This window comes from Mandrillus leucophaeus, unplaced genomic scaffold (assembly GCF_000951045.1).
Source record: "Mandrillus leucophaeus isolate KB7577 unplaced genomic scaffold, Mleu.le_1.0 Scaffold160, whole genome shotgun sequence".
Taxonomy (NCBI): domain Eukaryota; kingdom Metazoa; phylum Chordata; class Mammalia; order Primates; family Cercopithecidae; genus Mandrillus; species Mandrillus leucophaeus.
Genome location: NW_012101588.1, coordinates 3065115 through 3073685, shown reverse-complemented (window position 1 = coordinate 3073685; position 8571 = coordinate 3065115). Strand labels below are relative to the sequence as shown.

At 45.6% G+C, this 8571-nt stretch overlaps 1 long non-coding RNA gene across 2 annotated transcripts in view; it reads right to left on the bottom strand.

Annotated features, from left to right (window-relative positions):
* The window catches only part of LOC105536551, a 17484-nt gene extending 12921 nt beyond the window's left edge, over positions 1-4563 (bottom strand). The window contains exon 1 of one of the 2 annotated variants that reach the window (XR_001005610.1): positions 4372-4563. This is a non-coding gene — a long non-coding RNA (uncharacterized LOC105536551). The remainder of the gene's footprint in view (positions 1-4371) is intronic. The other variant, XR_001005611.1, reaches the window with a different exon arrangement.
* Positions 4564-8571: the final 4008 nt, after the last annotated feature.

Below are 8571 nucleotides of genomic sequence, written 5' to 3'. Positions count from 1 at the left end.
GATGCTTAGCCTTTGGGAATGCAGTTTATTGGCTCCCGAGTTCAGCCTCCCACCAACCAGCTTCTCAAACTGCCCAGATGTGAAGGAGAAAAAAGGCGGGGTTAGATTTCCCCACCAACGCCATACCACCCCCCTCCACGGCACAAGTTAATCTGGCTGCTTGCAGTGAGGGCCTGGCTACAGAGAGGATCGGATTTTTCAAAAGGGCCACCTTCTGAGGACACTCTCACCTCCACCTCAGCCCCAGAGAAACCTTTTGGACACCTAATCTTGGTAAGACACGAGTGGCTGCCTTTAGAAAAATTCCTCCAGTGTGACTTCATCACAGTTGGGGATGAAGGGAATGCACGCAGGGGAAAAAACTGAACATATCTGTATAAGAGAGAGTTTTGAATTACTGGCAGCTGTGGGCCAAGGTAGAGGAGCCCAACATAAAGCTTATGAGGCTAAATTGGGAACATTTGAATGCTTGGTTTTGTGCTTAAAAAAGCAAGTAGCAGCTCAGCTGCCAGATGTTGGAGAACTTGGACATGTAGCTCGTGGGCTTTGGTATCAGCAACACTTTGGCAGGTGACCACACGTCAAAGAGAGATGATGACTTGCTTTCCTAAAACTGCTTCTAGGGAGGGAGCCTGGTGGCTTTCGTGTTTCACTTACACTGAAGCAGTTATATTTGGGAACACCAAAAAGAATCTCTTAACTCAGAGAAGATTGACTCTAGGGCTTGTCAGCAAAGGAAGAACTCCTGAGAACTGGCTTCATAAGAGCTCAGCTCCCTGTCACTCAAGCCTGTGAATAATCACTGAACTACTCTCTCTCTAACACAGTATATCAGTTAGGAATTGCTTTCAGTCGCTAGCAATAGAGAACTGACTGTAGTGGCGTAAATGCATGAAGCTGTTTATTTTTGTCATGTCATGAGAAATGCAGACATGAGTAATTACTGCCATTGGTTTGGTGGCTTCAGAAAATCAGGGACAGGTATTTGTAATTTGTTTATTTTTATTTTTTGAGATGGAGTCTCACTCTGTCGCCAGGCTGGAGTGCAGTGGCACGATCTCAGCTCACTACAACCTCCGCCTCCCAAGTTCAAGCAATTCTCTTGCCTCAGCCTCCCAAGTAGCTGGGACTACAGGGGCACACCACCACACCCAGCTAATTTGTGTATTTTTAGTAGAGACGGGGTTTCGCCATGTTGGCCAGGATGGTCTCAATCTCTTGACCTCATGATCCACCTGCTTCGGCCTCCCAAAGTGTTGGGATTACAGGCGTGAGCCACTGCATCTGGTCCATGATTCTTTTAGTCTTTTCTTCACAGCCTCAATATGTCTGTTGCAGCTCCAGCCATCACATCCACATCTCAAACAACAGGAATCAGGAAGGATGGAATGGCAAACAAGGCTTTCCTAGAAGTCCCACCCAGCAACTTCTGCTTTTATCTTCTGCAAGAGAACTCATCTTTTCACTGGATACGTGCTAACCAGGATAACACCGGGGATCTCTAAGAAAGAAGGTAGGGGTGGATATCGGGTAGGAAGCTAGCACTCTCTGCATGGGGCTTTCCAGAGAGATGTGTTTAGAAAAGAAGCTGCTGTATGAACTGGTCCTTCTGGGACAGCTTGTTATGTGAAAGAGCAGGTATCTGAGGGAGCCTCAGTTTACCCATGAAACTGACCTCTAGGTCTCTCTCACTCTGAGAGGGGTGAACTGGCTTCGGTTCTATGAGTGCCCCTAGTTCCCAAGTCAACTTGATTAGGAAAGGAGAGGATCAGGAAATGGAAATCTCTGTAAAGCAGTGGATTCATTCCTTGATCAAAGGCATGGTGGTTTGCAGCAAGTATACAAATACGAATGTGTATGTTGACAGAGGAAGCACCCGGCTACTACTTGTCAATGTAGTGAGGCAGGGGATGGATCAAGAAAACATGCTTCTGAAATTTCAGAATTTTACAAATTAGAAGAGAGCAACACAAAACATGAAAACTAGAAAGTGAGCTGGGCACGGTGGCTCACGCCTATAATCCCAGCACTTTGGGAGGCCAAGGCGGGTGGATAACGAGGTCAGGAGTTCCAGACCAGCCTGGCCAACATGGTGAAACCCTGTCTCTACTAAAAAAAAAAATACAAAAATTAGCTGGGCATGGTGGCAGGTGCCTGTAATCCCAGCTGCTCGGGAGGCTGAGGCAGGAGAATCACTTGAAATCAGAAGGTGGAGGTTGTGGTGAGCCGAGATCACGCCAGTGCACTCCAGCCTGGGCAACAAGAGCGAAACTCTGTCTCAAAAAAAAAGAAAACTAGAAAGTTAGACAGGCTAAGTGGAAGTCAGCCCCTGGCACAGAGAAGGGGGCAGTCATTGCCACTAGGATGCTCCCAAAGGCTTTCAAGAGGAAGGGGAAGATGTGAGGCTTGCTGGATGACCAGGGGGGTAACTGGGAGGCCGGGGACTGGTGGTATCTCCTAGCCACACAGTGGGGCTCCCTCAACTGGCAACAGAAGCAGCCGTTGACCTGAATTTCCAAGGACCACCATGGATTCCCAAACAAAATGTCATCCCAATGTTTCCAGCTCTCTATCCAGCCTTGTAAAACAAAGATGTGGAATTTAGCAAGATCCAACAAGAACTGCGGAAGGGCACAATACATAAAAATACCATAGCCAAGAACCAAAACACTAACTGCTGTTACCAGAGGGGGAAAAGCTCTCACGGATGCACGGGCGGATGGGCTGAAGAAAAGGGGACATTTGTTCCTGGGCTTTCTTCAGATTTGGGAGCGAAAAAGGCTAGCAAGACAACAGCATTCTACAGAGAAGCTAAGTGGGGAGGTATAAGGGTGGCTGGTTTTTCCTTAAGTCTACACGTTTCCAACTGCTATTTCGTGCTTCCAGCCGTTACCATATGTTCACAGATTTTAAAGTCACAATAAACGTCAGGGTGAGCAGCTGTGGAATAATTCACACTTTTGTTCATTTTCCAGCACCCCCCATCAGATCGCATTGCTTAAATAATGCCCCGCCCTCCCACCACCTGTACATCAAGGTCACGGTCCTCCCCTATTAACAGCAACGAGAGCACCCAGTTTTACTCTTGCGGGAAGTTGGCAACATTGCAAACTTGACCGCTGAGCTTCGGATGGGTCATGAAATGTTCAGTCTCTAAACCTTCCTTTTCCAGGGGTTACTCATTTAAAACATTTCTTTTTCCTAATGGTATCTTTCAATCATGCAAATTACCACAAGTACACAAGAGCAAAGACGATCACATTCTGTGTCAGTGTTTTGTTTGCATTGTGAGAGGTTGATAATGTGGGAGGAAGTTTGTGTAGTGACTGTCTGGGTTCAAATCCTGGCTCTGTCACTTATTTGCTGTGTGAACTGACAAATGTAAACTGATTAGAATGGTGCCAGGAACAGATGCTATTATTATTCAGCAACCAGCCTGAATGTAATCATGTACTTGTTTACCTTTGTAGCTTCTTAAGGGCTAATCCTTAAGGGTTAAATCCTGCAGGGATCTGCTGTGTGTTTGCCCAGTTAAGTTCTGGGCAAAGAAAAGGCCTGGGTCTTCTGCGTGGCTCCCTTCACTCTTCCACCTGTACATCCCATAACCAGCATCTTCTATAGTGCAGGGGACAGGCCTACTGGTCCATGGTTAGTTGCTGGCCCACCTGTGAGAACGCAGGAAAGTCTGAAAGATGGCAGAATTGAGAGGCCTCAGTTTGGAGCTTTTCTTTTTACTTTTCTGCAAGGCTGGTAGGATTGCAACCTTACAGAACTGCAGTCTATCAGACGCATTCAATTGTTCATACATCTGCTCAAAAAGCAGCTTGCTCTTGGGGAAAGAGATGAGCAGGCCCGGCCCGACCCTTTGTGACACCAAAGAGGCTAGCACTACTCTTGGGAATCCTGCCCAGTGGTCTGGCCTTGGGAGCTGCCAGCTACACGGAGAGAGCTGGATCCTCTCCATGTAATGAAATTGACTCAAAAAGAACAAAGTTGCTTTCAACACCTGCTCACCCTCGCGCAGCTCTGAAGGCCAAGAGGGGAATGGGTAATTGCAGACCACAGGCAATGACAGAAAAAGAAGGGGGAAAAATCAGCAGTTCAGCATCTTCCCCTTCATTTCATGGTGGGGGGATCAATGCAGACCTCACCATGCCTGTCTCCAGAGAGCTGGAAACAGTGGAATGGCTCACAGGGCAGCAGGAAAGAAAGGACAGAGGGATCTGGAAAAGCAGCCCCAGAATGGTCTCCTTTTTGCGTAAGCTAGCTTGGAATGGGTTTCTATGACTTGCACCCACTCTTATTTGCAATTCATTTTTTGAGAAAGGCAACATGGACACCTTGGTACAAGAAGAATAGCAGCCCGTTCACCATTTCAGAAAAGCTGCAAGGTGGCTGCAGGGCTCCTGGGGCACCACAGACAGCCTAGTCCCATTCACCCACAGAGCCCTCCAGCCTACTTGTGCTCACTTTGTTTGGCTGCATTGCCCAGCGATGGCCAACCTCCATGGAGTTCACATGATCAAACTCATGGAAGGCAGCAAAGATGGGGACACTAGGAAAAGAGGTTCTCAAAATTGAATCTTCCTCTTTCACTGACTGTTGTAATCACACCACTAGATGTTGCCAAATGTTTGTAGAAGTCTCTTCTCCTGGTACCTGCCCAGCTCACACCCACAGGGATGGACAAAGAATGGTCAAATTTATTCTATGTGACCCCTGTCCATATTCATGACTCACTGGACAACACGTGCCCACACCCAGCCCAGCTGAACCAACCGAATTAGGACCTGGCATAGACGTCTGGGCTCATGGCTTAAATTAAGGCTATGTAGTCACAGGAGCCATGGGGTATCCCTGCTTGGCCCTGCAAGCCAGAACAATGGAAGCCACTCTGGAGAGAGAGACAGAGATGAAAACAGATGGAAAAGCAGTGAGAAGCCACAGGAGCGAGCTGCCTGCATTCCCCGCTCTCCAGACCCTGGCTCTGGATCCAGCCTCACCTCCTGCCATAGTTTCTGAGAGGTATCCCAGTCTGCTTTCAACTCAGTGTCTTCCTTTTTGCTTACTTGATTGTGTTTCTATTACGTGCATCCAGAAGAGTTTCCACTAAGGCAGTGATTCACAGTTTACTGAATTCTTTCACATGTTGTCCTGTTTGGATTTTGCTTCGCACGCTAGTCCAGGGAGAAGGCAAGGGAGGCATCATCATCATCAGCATTTTATGGTCAAAGACGTCCAGGCAATGACTGCTCAAGGTCTCCTAGGCAGGGAGGCAGGTCTTTGACCCAGACGCAGCATCATCTCCACTGCACCACACCCTCTTGACATTGGAGGTGCACTTCCAGGAAAAGGGACTCTGGCGCCAAGGTATAATTGACAGAGATTTGCTGCATTCCTAAGCACAAGTGCATATTTCAAGGGGAAAATAGGAGCTTCAGCGTGATCATTCATGCCACAGCCTTCATGAGGGTAACTCTGTAAACAAAGTGCATTGAGAAAGGGAAACCAGGCGTGGAAGTTGTGGTAGAGAATACTCCCCCTTAAAAAATATGTGAAGCTTATAATATCATATTATTTTAGCATTTGCCATACTTCTTTCTCTCTTCCTCGAGGGCACCAGTGAACAATGGACAGGCAGGTTACATTTCTCTTCTCCACTTTTGCCTAGTCCTCACTGACAGTTTCCACCCAAAGTAGATTAGCTAGGAAACTGACACTCCTGCCACACACATATGTGCATGCGAATGTACTCCAACACACATGGACACACACATGCTTGCTTGTGGATACCTCCTTCTAAAAACAGCTCTATTGAGATATAAATTCAGATACCATATATTTCATTCATTTAAAATGCACACTGTGATTTTTGACATATTACATCATTTAAAATTGTTACATAACATACAACCTGCCATTTTAATTATTTTTAGTGGTATTAATTGCATTCACAATGTTGTGCATGACATTGCAATACAATCATTTAAACCATCTATTTCAAATGGATACTATTTTTTTGGTCCCTCTCTTCTTCCCTTTCTCTCTTCCTCCTTCCTGTTTCTTATGTTTATTTTTCAGTTTTTTAGGAGAGAGGGAAAGTCCATCTCGCCTCCAGCCCTGGCCTTCCCCAGGCATGCAAATCCCCACTGCTCTTCTTGACACTCCTCTACTTACCTAACCTAGGCTCAAACTGGAAGGCAAGACTTGATCATATGTGAGTTTCTGCCTGCACCCGAGTCTCTAGGACACAGTGGGAACATCTTGCTTCTGGGACATTCCCCGGGGTGCTGAGCTCCCCTGCCTGAAGGGAGCTGTTTGAGGACTGAGCTGTGTATCCTTGTTCTGGACCCCGGTCTTTTCCACAGGGGCTCAGTGATCTCTGTAGAGTGGCCTTGGGGGCCCCTACATTGTCTGGCCCAGATGCAAGCACCTGCAGATGTTCCACAAGGAATCTCTCCCCAGCCAAATGTTAGGTTTGGATGTTTTCTTCTTTCTTGTCATCTCCTTTGCTACCTGCTACCTTTTACCCATCCTAACAAGTGTGAGAAAAGAACCTTCTGAAAATTCCATCTGAGGCCGGGTGCAGTGGCTCACGCCTATAATCCCAGCACTTTGGGAGGCCGAGGTGGGCGGATCATGAGGTCGGGAGATTGAGACCATCCTGGCTAACAGAGTGAAACCCCGTCTCTACTAAAAAAAAACAAAAATTTAGCTGGACGAGGTGGCAGGCACCTGTAGTCCCAGCTACTCGGGAGGCTGAGGTAGGAGAATAGAGTGAACCCAGGAGGCGGAGTTTGCAGTGAGCCGAGATCGCGCCACTGGGCTCCAGCCTGGGTGACAGAGTAAGACTCCGTCTCAAAAAAAAAAAAAAAAGAAAAGAAAGAAAGAATAAAAAAGAGAAAATTCCATCTGATTGGGTCTAATAAGAGCTCAGCATCTGATGCTTTCCCCCATGGCTGGTGGGGGAAAGTTTGCTCCTGAACAGTGTTAAGTGCTGGACCCTTATTTCTGGGTCCTGGGAGGGCAACCCCCTGCCCCATCCACCCTGTAATCCACTCAGAGGGAAAAGGAGGAAGGATGAATGGCTTTCCAGAAGAGAAAGCACAGTTTTCAAGTGGAGCCTTGGGTCTCTCTGCACAGGACTGGCCGACGAGCCTGTCTGGAGAGCTCCCAGTAAGCCCGGTCTCCTGTCTCCTCCACCACCAAAACGCATCCTTTAGGTGATGTCATTACTGTCATTCACCATGAATACGGACAATCAACAGCCAAGGATCTTTTGTGTAATTAAATGTACTAACTTGACAGCTCCCAAATGAGGGGGTAACAGTTCCTGGATGTAAAGTGGCTTTTCTCTAATCCTGAGTGATGGCATGCTGTTGCTAGGTGCCTGCTTTTCTGCCTTTCAAATATAAAGTGACTAATGGGGTATATTTCATAACACATCTGCAAGTACGTAGTTATTCCTACACTTCGATGCCCTTTAAAATATTATCTGCCAACACTTGGACTATGTACTTGTATGCAAATTAGACATAATAAAGGAAGAAGGGAGAAGTTCTTTGCTCTTGAAAAATCATACTTATAAGGTTAACAAGATTTATATATTCCATCAGGGAACTGGGGTTAGAATGCAAAACTTTATCAATGTCACTTGGCAACAATAAAGATCCTCTGGTGTTTTCCACTGTATGAGATCAAAACTTTTTATCAACACTGAGGTTTAACTTGATTCTTTAAATTCTCATGAAATCAAAATACATAGAATCCAACTTCAGGAACAAATCAGATATTCTAAGTTGAATGTTTTTGATTGGCAGTGCCAAGAACAGGAACAGTGTTTTTAAAACATATCACTTTGCTTTTAAAAAATCAAGTTAAATCTTTCCATGAATTACCCATTTAAGCCAGGAAAGTGGGTACTCCTATTTTCTGGATAAAAAGGAAAATACCAGGAGAATTCAATCTAATAAAAGAAAATTCACCAAGAAGGGAAGAATTTACAAACACACACACACACAAATGTACACATGAACTACTTTATAAACAAACAAGAAAATGTTCTGGATCCAGTTTGCTCAAATAATGGGATATGATCTAGCAAATATTCTGTTTATAGGGAACTCTGTCTTGATCTTAGAGCATGTATCTAGTATTAAAATAGAAGCTTAATTAAGTTTGTACTTGCTAAACAATCAGATATCAGCAAAATCTACTCAACGCGAAAGCAATTCTGATGAGTAAGTTATTGGTGATGACTCAAAGGCACTTTAGGATCTTGCAGCACTGGGGATCATTATTCAAACATGAAGTCATAACTATCTTTGTAGTCATCCACCAGTGACAGAGTAACAGAGTTCCAGTTGATAGGATCTCGGGTTCATCAAATTTAGATGTTCTTGAAAGGTTTCAAGCAGCCAGCAGTTGGTGGATTCACCCAGCATATCTAGGAAAGGGCAGAGTCCATGTCAGTTTTGCTTCTTGCTGGGTGAACCTTGGCACAGCCCTGGGCATATAGTTCACATTGGATAAATGTTTGCTGAATAATATGAATGAATGAATGAGTGAATA